This window comes from Sus scrofa, unplaced genomic scaffold (assembly GCF_000003025.6).
Source record: "Sus scrofa isolate TJ Tabasco breed Duroc unplaced genomic scaffold, Sscrofa11.1 Contig34, whole genome shotgun sequence".
NCBI classification, from domain to species: Eukaryota; Metazoa; Chordata; class Mammalia; order Artiodactyla; family Suidae; genus Sus; species Sus scrofa.
Window position 1 is genome coordinate 35,728 of NW_018085181.1, and position 8,552 is coordinate 44,279.

The 8,552-nt window shown below is 35.2% G+C and overlaps 1 pseudogene; it reads left to right on the forward strand.

The window, feature by feature from the left end:
• The first annotated feature begins 2,697 nt into the window (after nucleotides 1-2,697).
• LOC106508016 lies at nucleotides 2,698-7,567 on the forward strand (annotated as a pseudogene).
• Nucleotides 7,568-8,552: the final 985 nt, after the last annotated feature.

Consider the following 8,552-nt stretch of genomic DNA (forward strand, 5'->3'; position numbering starts at 1 on the left):
TTCCAAAAGGAGAAGCCAAAGAGAAGGGGATTAAAAATCTATGTAACGAACTTATGTCTGAAATTTATCCCAATGTAAAAAATTCTATATTTCAAGACACAGTCAGCACAGAGGGCCCCAAACATGTTGAACCCAAATAGGCCCACAGCAAGACATATTACAATATAAACGGCAAAAAGTACAGATAAAGAGAGGATTCTAAAGGCTGCAAGAGAAACACAAATCATTACTTATAAGGGAAGGTCCATAGGCCTATCAGCTGATTTCTCTACCAGATCCCTATAGGATAGAAGAAAGAGGCAAGATATATTCAAATTCTGAAAGGAAAAAAATTGCAGCCTAGTATACTCTATCCAGCAAGAATATCATTTAAAAGAGTAGAGCAATACTAAACTCATTCTAAAAGAAGTACTGAAAGGGCTTCCCTAAATTAAATAAAAAGAAGTAAGACGAAATAGGAGGAGGAAACAGCTGGAAAGCAATCACTTACATAAGCCAGTATACCGATGTTAAGAGTGGAAAAAAATAAACTACTGTCACGGTGATGGTAAACACAAGTAACAGCAAAAGGACAAACTTGAGCATGTTAAGAATGGACTTCAAAATCACAGAATGTGGGCAAGGGAAGTAAGAAAATATAGACTTTTTTTTTAATACTGTGTTTGAACCTATATGACTACCAGGCTAAAAAAGCAAGCAGATACAGGAAGGGGTTAACATACTAAGAAAATAAGGGCGACCACAAATCAAAACCAAACATTACATTCACAAAGACTAAAGAGAAAATTACACTAGCATAAAATAAATGAAAATCATCCAACCAAAAAAGAAAGAAAGAAGAACCAAAGAGTCAACTGGAAAACAAGGTATAAAATGGCAATAGACACATATTTCTCAACAATTACCTTAAATGTCCATGTATCAAATGCTTAAATCAAAATACCCAGAAAGGAAGATTCCAAAAAAAAAATGCAAAAACCTACAATATTCTGTCTACAAGAGACTCACCTTAGGGCAAAGGACACATATAGATCAAAAGTGAGGAAATGGGAAAAGATATTTCATGCCAATGGACAACACAGGAAAGCAGGAGTTGCAATACTCATATCAGACAAAACAGACTTTTCAAAAAAGGCCATAAAGAAAGACAAAGAAGGGCACTATTTAATGATAAACGGATCCATTCAAGAAGAGGATATTTCAATCATCAATATATATACCCCCAATATAGGACCACCCAGATACCTACAACAAATACTAGCAGACATAAAAGGAGAAGTTGATAGGGATACAATCATAGTAGGAACCTTTAACACCCCACTCACATCAATGGACAGATCCTCTAGATAGAAAATCAATAAGGCAACAGAGATCCTAAATGACACAGTAGAAAAAATAGACTTAACGGACATTTTCAGGACATTAAATTAAAAAAAAAATCAGAATATACATTCTTCTCAAGGGTACATGGAACATTTTCATGGATGGATTACATACTGGGGCACAAAGCTAACCTCCACAAATTTAATAGCATAGAAATTATTTCAGGTATCTTCTCTGACCACAATGACATGAAACTAGAAATCAACCACAGGAAAAGAAATGAGAAAAAAAAACAAGTACATGGAGACTAGACAACATGCTATCCCAAAACCAAAATCACAATGGAAAAATGGGCAAAAGACCTGAACTGACATTTCTCCAAAGAAGATATATGGATAGCAACACGCACATGGAATGCTCTACAATACTGATTCTTAGAGAAATGCCATCAGAACTGCTATGAGGTACCACTCACACCAGTCAGAATGGCCATCATTAACAAGTCCACAAATAACAAATGCTGGAGAGGGTGTGGAGAAAAGGGAACCCTTCTGCTCTGCTGGTGGGAATGTAAGTTGGCAGAACCACTATGGAAAAGAGTATGGAGGTACCTTGGAAAACTCTACATAGAAATACCATATGACCCAGCAATCCCACTCTTGGCATATATCTGGACAAAACTTACCTTGAAGAATTATTGCATTGCAGCACTATTCACAATACCCAATACATGGAAAAAACCTAAATTCCATCACGGATGAATGGATTAAGAAGAAGTTTTATATATACAATGTAATACGACTCAGCCATGAAAAAAAAACCAAAATAATGCCATTTGCAGCAACGTGGATGGAACCAGAGACCTCATACTGAGTGAAGTAAGTCAGAAAGAGAAGGACAAATACCATATGATATCACTTGTATCTGGAATCTAATATATGGCACAGATGAACCTTTCCACAGAAAAGAAAACCATGGACATGGAGAACAGACTTGTGGTTGCCAAGCAGGAGAGGAGGAGTGGGATGGATGGCAATTTGGGGTTAATAGATGAAACTATTGGCTTTGGAATGGATAGCAATGAGATCATGTGTATAGCACTGGAAATTATATCTAGTCACTTATGATGGAGCATGATAATGTATGAAAAAAGATGTATTCATGTATGTGGGACTGTGTCACCATGCTGTACAGTAGAAAATTGACAGAATACTCATAAACCAGCTATAATGGAAAAAATAAAAATCATTAAAATATGAAAAAAGAATGAATAGATTGGGATAAGAAGAGAGGCTGAAAGTGGTGTTTAGTTGAAGGTACATTTATGAGTAAATTAATGATGCAAGTGCACACAGGAATAGTGATGGAACAAACATGGCCAAAGGTCATGTCCTGGGGAAGAAGCAGAAATCAAGGTTGTATGTCACATACACAAAGACAGAGAGCATCTGAAATATCAAAATTAAAAACAGGTTGTTTGAAAATTAATGAAAGACATTTTCAAATTATTGATCAAGGGGGATAGTGATTTTCTTCCATTCGACAAATATTTCTTGACCACTGTAAATTGCCACATAATATCAAAGTCTGGGATTGAACATAACAGGGATGAACATAATAGAGAAGTCCTATCCCTTTTAAGGCTATATGCTAATCACGGGAGAGCAGAAGAGAGGGACTAGCTCTAAAGGTGCGAACAAATATATATGTAATATACTGAAGAGTGACGAGTGGCATGAAGTGGAGAAAAACAGAGTAAAAAAGATAAAGGCAGCTGGGGAATACTGAAAAGGAAGAACAACCTAGATAATTTATATATGGGACTAAGGAATAATATTAGAGTTTCTGATGGCATTTTGCAAAAACATCAGGACAATTAACTCACAGATGACCCTGTGGTAATCCTACAACAGTTCTAGTCTCCTCACAAAATTCTAATAAACCATATTAAACCTACAATAAAACATCAGGCCAACATGAGATTCTTTTCTGCTCAGATAGAACTTATGCCGAATGAGAAAAAGAGGTTTAAAATGAGGTCAATTACATAAGAATCATTTGGTTACCATAAAATGATCTTAGTGACTTTAATAAAGGTAATTTGCTTGACCTCAGTATCTCCCAGTGCATCCTGTTGGGTATTGGCCACTGAATCTCTCTACAGAAATGTACTGATATTGCTGCAGGGCTATCACCTAGGACTTGATGGAAAATTTGAACTTTCCACTGTAAGGAACATAATTATCAACTCTAACCTATTTGCTTTATTTTCATTCTTTTCATCCCAAATGTTTTAGAGAGCAAGGTTTATATTCTGAAATTCTATGAGATTCAACACCAGAAAGCAAACATGAGGTGTTATAAAACTTTTTTCAGTGACATTTCAGTAAGGAAGTATCCTAATATTTTTATTTTAATATTAGCATACACTAATATTTATTTATCTAAAATATTTTGCGGTTTTTAGATTTCAGTTACTCAGTATTCTTTCTATCTCTTGTCAAAGCTGAAGGCTATGGAAATCTAGAATGTGATACAAACTGCAAAACACACGGAACTACTCTGATTTTAAGTCAGACTTAAATACACAGGCAAGGACATTAAGTTAACGGTCTTAAATACTTCAAGAACTTCTAGAGTGGAATACTGAAGTGGTTAACATTTAATACTTTAAAACAAACAAAATTATCAGCCAGGGTCTTTATTTTAATATTTGATTCTGGAAAAACAAAACATATTCAACGTGAAATGCATAGGATACAAATCACTCAACTGTCCTAGTAGATCACTACATTATGATAGAATATAGCCACTTAAGGAAAATTAAAATTTGTTCTCAGAAATGTATTTAAGATTTAAACGGTTTTCTCTTTTCTAAATATTAGAAAACTTAAGCATAAGGTCACCTTATTTTTATGTGTTAGTCTGAATCTACTGTGATACACTTCAGAAAAACCTTATATAATTTTCTTAGAAACATAAAAATATTATATAAGTCAATTCAGATAAGAGGTACCTAAATAATTTCTACGATATACATTTAATGAAACACACTTGGCAAATAACATTGCATAAGTTCAAGTTTCATACCATGTTATTTGACAAAATTCTAAATAGTAATGTGATTGCCAATTGCAGCATTAGTGAGCACTATAACACATCATGTAATTCTCATTTCTTTCTTGTGGTGGGGATAACTGATAGCCAGTCTCGATCTTCCAGACTTATTTACCTATCAGTTGCAAGTGTGTATTCATAAACACTAACTCTCTTATTTCCCTAACCCCAGAGTCCCTGGTAACCACTATGTAATCTATTTTTATGAGTTTGCCTTTTTCAGATGCAGTTGTTGTCTTCCTCTGACTTATCTCAGCGTGTTGTGACAAATATGATACCCTTCCTTCTTAAGGCTGAATGTTCATTCTCTTTTATCCATTCATCCTGACAGGTGTACTTAGGAGTTTCTATATATTGGCTACTTTACATAATGCTGCTATAACAGGAGTGCATATATCACTTGGATAATTTGTTTTCATTTCCTCTGAGTATATATGTATATATACAGAAGGGGAATTGCAGGAGCACATGGTGGTTCTGTTTTTAGTTATGTGAGGAAAGTCGATATTGGCACCCATCATTAGTAAAACAATTTACATTCCCGCCAAGACTTTGCTACACATTCTGCGTTTTCCACATTATAGGCAATATTTCTTTTCCCTTGTCTTTCTGATGACAAGCATTCTGACATGTGTAAGGTGATACATCATGGTTTTGATCTGCATTTGTCTAATGATTAATGGTGTTGAACATCGTTTCATTTGTCCCTTGGCTTTTTGGATGTCTTTTGTAAAAACATATTTTTAGTTGCTCTCTCCCTTTTTTTTTTAATCTGAATGTGCTTTTCTCATTGAGTTGTATGTTTTCATATATTTTCTGTAATTAACTTTAAATTTTTAAATGACATGTTTTGAATACTTCTCTTTAAGTATCTCCTTTACATTTAACAGACGGATTTTGTGGAAGTGGTCACTAAGGATCACTGGAAGGACTCCCAAAGAAGGCATTAAGTAACATTGGCAGGACACAGCAAATAAGGTAAGCCATCTCATGTCACTGAGATAGAGGTAGGACTACAATCAGTATTGCCTAATCCCCATAGCACTGTACAACTGTTATAGGAAATAAAAGTTACAGTTAACCATAAAGTGCTAGTATACAACAAGAAAAATATGAGCACATATGGCAAAAGGCAATGCAGATTAGACTTAAGCCATCATAGATTGTGTTGTGTATATAAGACATGCTGGAGAGTCTAGAGTGTGGCAGTTAGTATGACCAGAGACATTCAGTTACATTTATTAAGTAGCATTATGTATACACCAAGCTTTAGATAAAGGAAGAAAAGGTATAGCTATCTGGGCAAAATTCAATAGGAATAATGGCATGAGAGATTCAATGTTTCTGGAAATGGGTATGACACTGGGAAAGCGATAAAGAGGTGACCATTAATGCATATTTTATTCCTGAGTTCTCTGAGTTGACTTTCCTCAAAACTGAACAGTACTCTCATTAATCCTTAATAACTTCAAACAATTCTTAAAATGCAAATTAAACATATCTACTGCATGATGATTTTAAAATATTTACCCCAGTGGGAAGAGTATGTGAAAAACTTTTGCTCAATGCAAAAGTTTGTATATACACAAAAAGCGATTTTAAATTCATTTTAAGGATGTCTAACATAAACATTTAAAGTGCAATTGTGTGGACACAGTGAAGCGAGCATCATTATGTCGATGTATACACTATATTTGCATAAATTCATAAACACAAACCTTTGCAACTATGGGCACCACTCCTGTAACTATCAAAATCATCTTGTGAATTTTTACAGAGTTGAGGTCATAGGAATGGACATGCTGTGCTAACAAGTGTCCCCTAGAGGTTCATGTGCTACTATCATAAGACAGTAGGAGAAGCTTGAAGAAGCTCACTCTTTACTGTAAGAAGAAAATTTTAAGAGGAAAGCTATATATATTTAAATTGGAATCCTTTTTTTTCCATTATAGATGGTTTACAATGTTCTTCATTTTAGATTATACACTAAAGTGAGCCAGTTGTACACAGTTCCTTGGGCTGTACAGTAGGACCCTACTGCCCATGCATTCCAAACGTAACAGTTTTCATCCACCAACCCCAGACTTCCTCTCTGTCTTATATATAGATAGTTCCTATCTCAACAGACAATGAATGTAGACATGACTGGGGATAACCAGCCCTTGAAAACAGGTTTATCCTCACTGGATTTACAGATCTCCCAGCGATGAAGACCCTTTCGTTTCTGATGTTCCAGACCATCTGTCCTATCATCATTGTGGGAAAACTTGGTCGAGTGGCATTGATATACAGAGAGCATCATCCTCACACACCAATGCACCCAATGTTTCAGAGTAACTTTACCCTGATGGATTCTTGTTGTTCCTGTGCCATGACCCCCAAGACAATAGAGAACTTCTTTTCTAAAGACAGGATAATTTCCCTCTTTGAATGCATGGCACAATGGTACTTTCTCTGCCGATCTGAAACTGCAGACTGCTTTCTCCTGGCAGCAATGGTCTATGATCTTTATGTAGCCATCTGCAACCCACTGCAGTTCCACACCAGGATATCAAAGAAACTCTCCATTCAGATGACCACAGGGCCTACAGACCTGGAAACATGCTCTCCCTCCACAATTCATTTTGGTTTTCTGTTTAGGATAACTTTCTGTAGGTCACATCAAATCTACCACTTTCTTTTTGTGGTGTTCTTCCATTATACAGACTCTCCTGTGTTGACCCTTATACCAATGAATTGATGATATTACCCTCTGCAGGGTTGTTTTAGGTCTTCACTATATCCACTGTAGTAATGTCTTATTTTTTCATCCTTTTCATAATTTTCACATTGAATCCCAAGAAGGCCAGAGGCAAAACCTTATCTATTTGTGCATCCCACCTTCTCTCTGTCTCACTATTCTATGGATCTCTTCTCTTCATGTACCTTTGGCCAAATTCAACTAATGAAGAAGATAAAGATATACCCCTTGATATTTATTTATACTCTAATTATTCCCTTATTAAATACTTTCATTTACAGTCTGGGAAATATGGAAGTAATAAATGTCATGAAAATATTATGAAGAAGATGTCATACTATTCTTAAGAAAACATCTTGCAAGGACAACTTATTTTCCTTTGATTAAGCTTCATTTCCAAAGTCAAGTAATGTCGAGAAAATAGAAAAGAGCCACTTTATAGAAAATATTAAACTGCAAAAACACGACAATCTATGAGTCAGATTAGGAGTTCAGAGCAAGAGTTCAGAGCTAATATGTGTACCAACGTTTAATCTACTAGATTTCAAAAGGAGGGAACTAAGTAATTACTCCTGAGGTCACAAACTGTGTCAAGGTATACTCAATCACAACAGTAATTATATGTTTCAGAGTACAGCGAGTTGGAGTTTTCAACAAATTGAAAGATGCTATGAATATTATTCACTATATAGAGGATTACCTCCATTTAATAGAGTTGGCCATATTCTGGAATCTCAAGGCATAATATTACAAATATTTGGTACCTATACCTTTATATTGGTTGTAAAATTTCATGTAGTTTGACTAGTTTGTCCATGATACATACAGTGTCATTCATGAACAGGTTTATTTTCAAAAGGAGGGTGACATTATTATTTGCTTTGCTTGTTATTAGGAATACCTTTAATCTGGATTGATTCCAATGTAAGTAGTGATACATGCATAGCATTAACAAAAAGCTGGAGGTGCTGTTGGAGCATAAATGAGGTAGAAAATAGGAAAAATTTAAATATCTAAACAAAATTACTTATTGATCATCCCATGTGCGCATGTGAAAAAAAAAATTAATGCACTTAAGAGAACCTGTTGTCTGCTAGTTATAAGCTAGACATTTCAAACTTGCAACCTATCAAGTAGTTAGACATGACTTTTCGAGATTTCCCTTAGCAAAAATCTCATACTCTGAAGTGTTTTGGAGTTTGCCCAAGCCCAACCAGGTCATTGGTCTCAGCTCGAATTTGATTCAACGTTGCATTTTCCCTCACATGCACAGGAGTTCAGAAAGTGGAGATCTTCGTAGTCTGGGACATTTAGTACTTAAGTAGCATTAGAAGTAGCTGTGCCTTTAAATGTGGGGAAAATTTTACATATG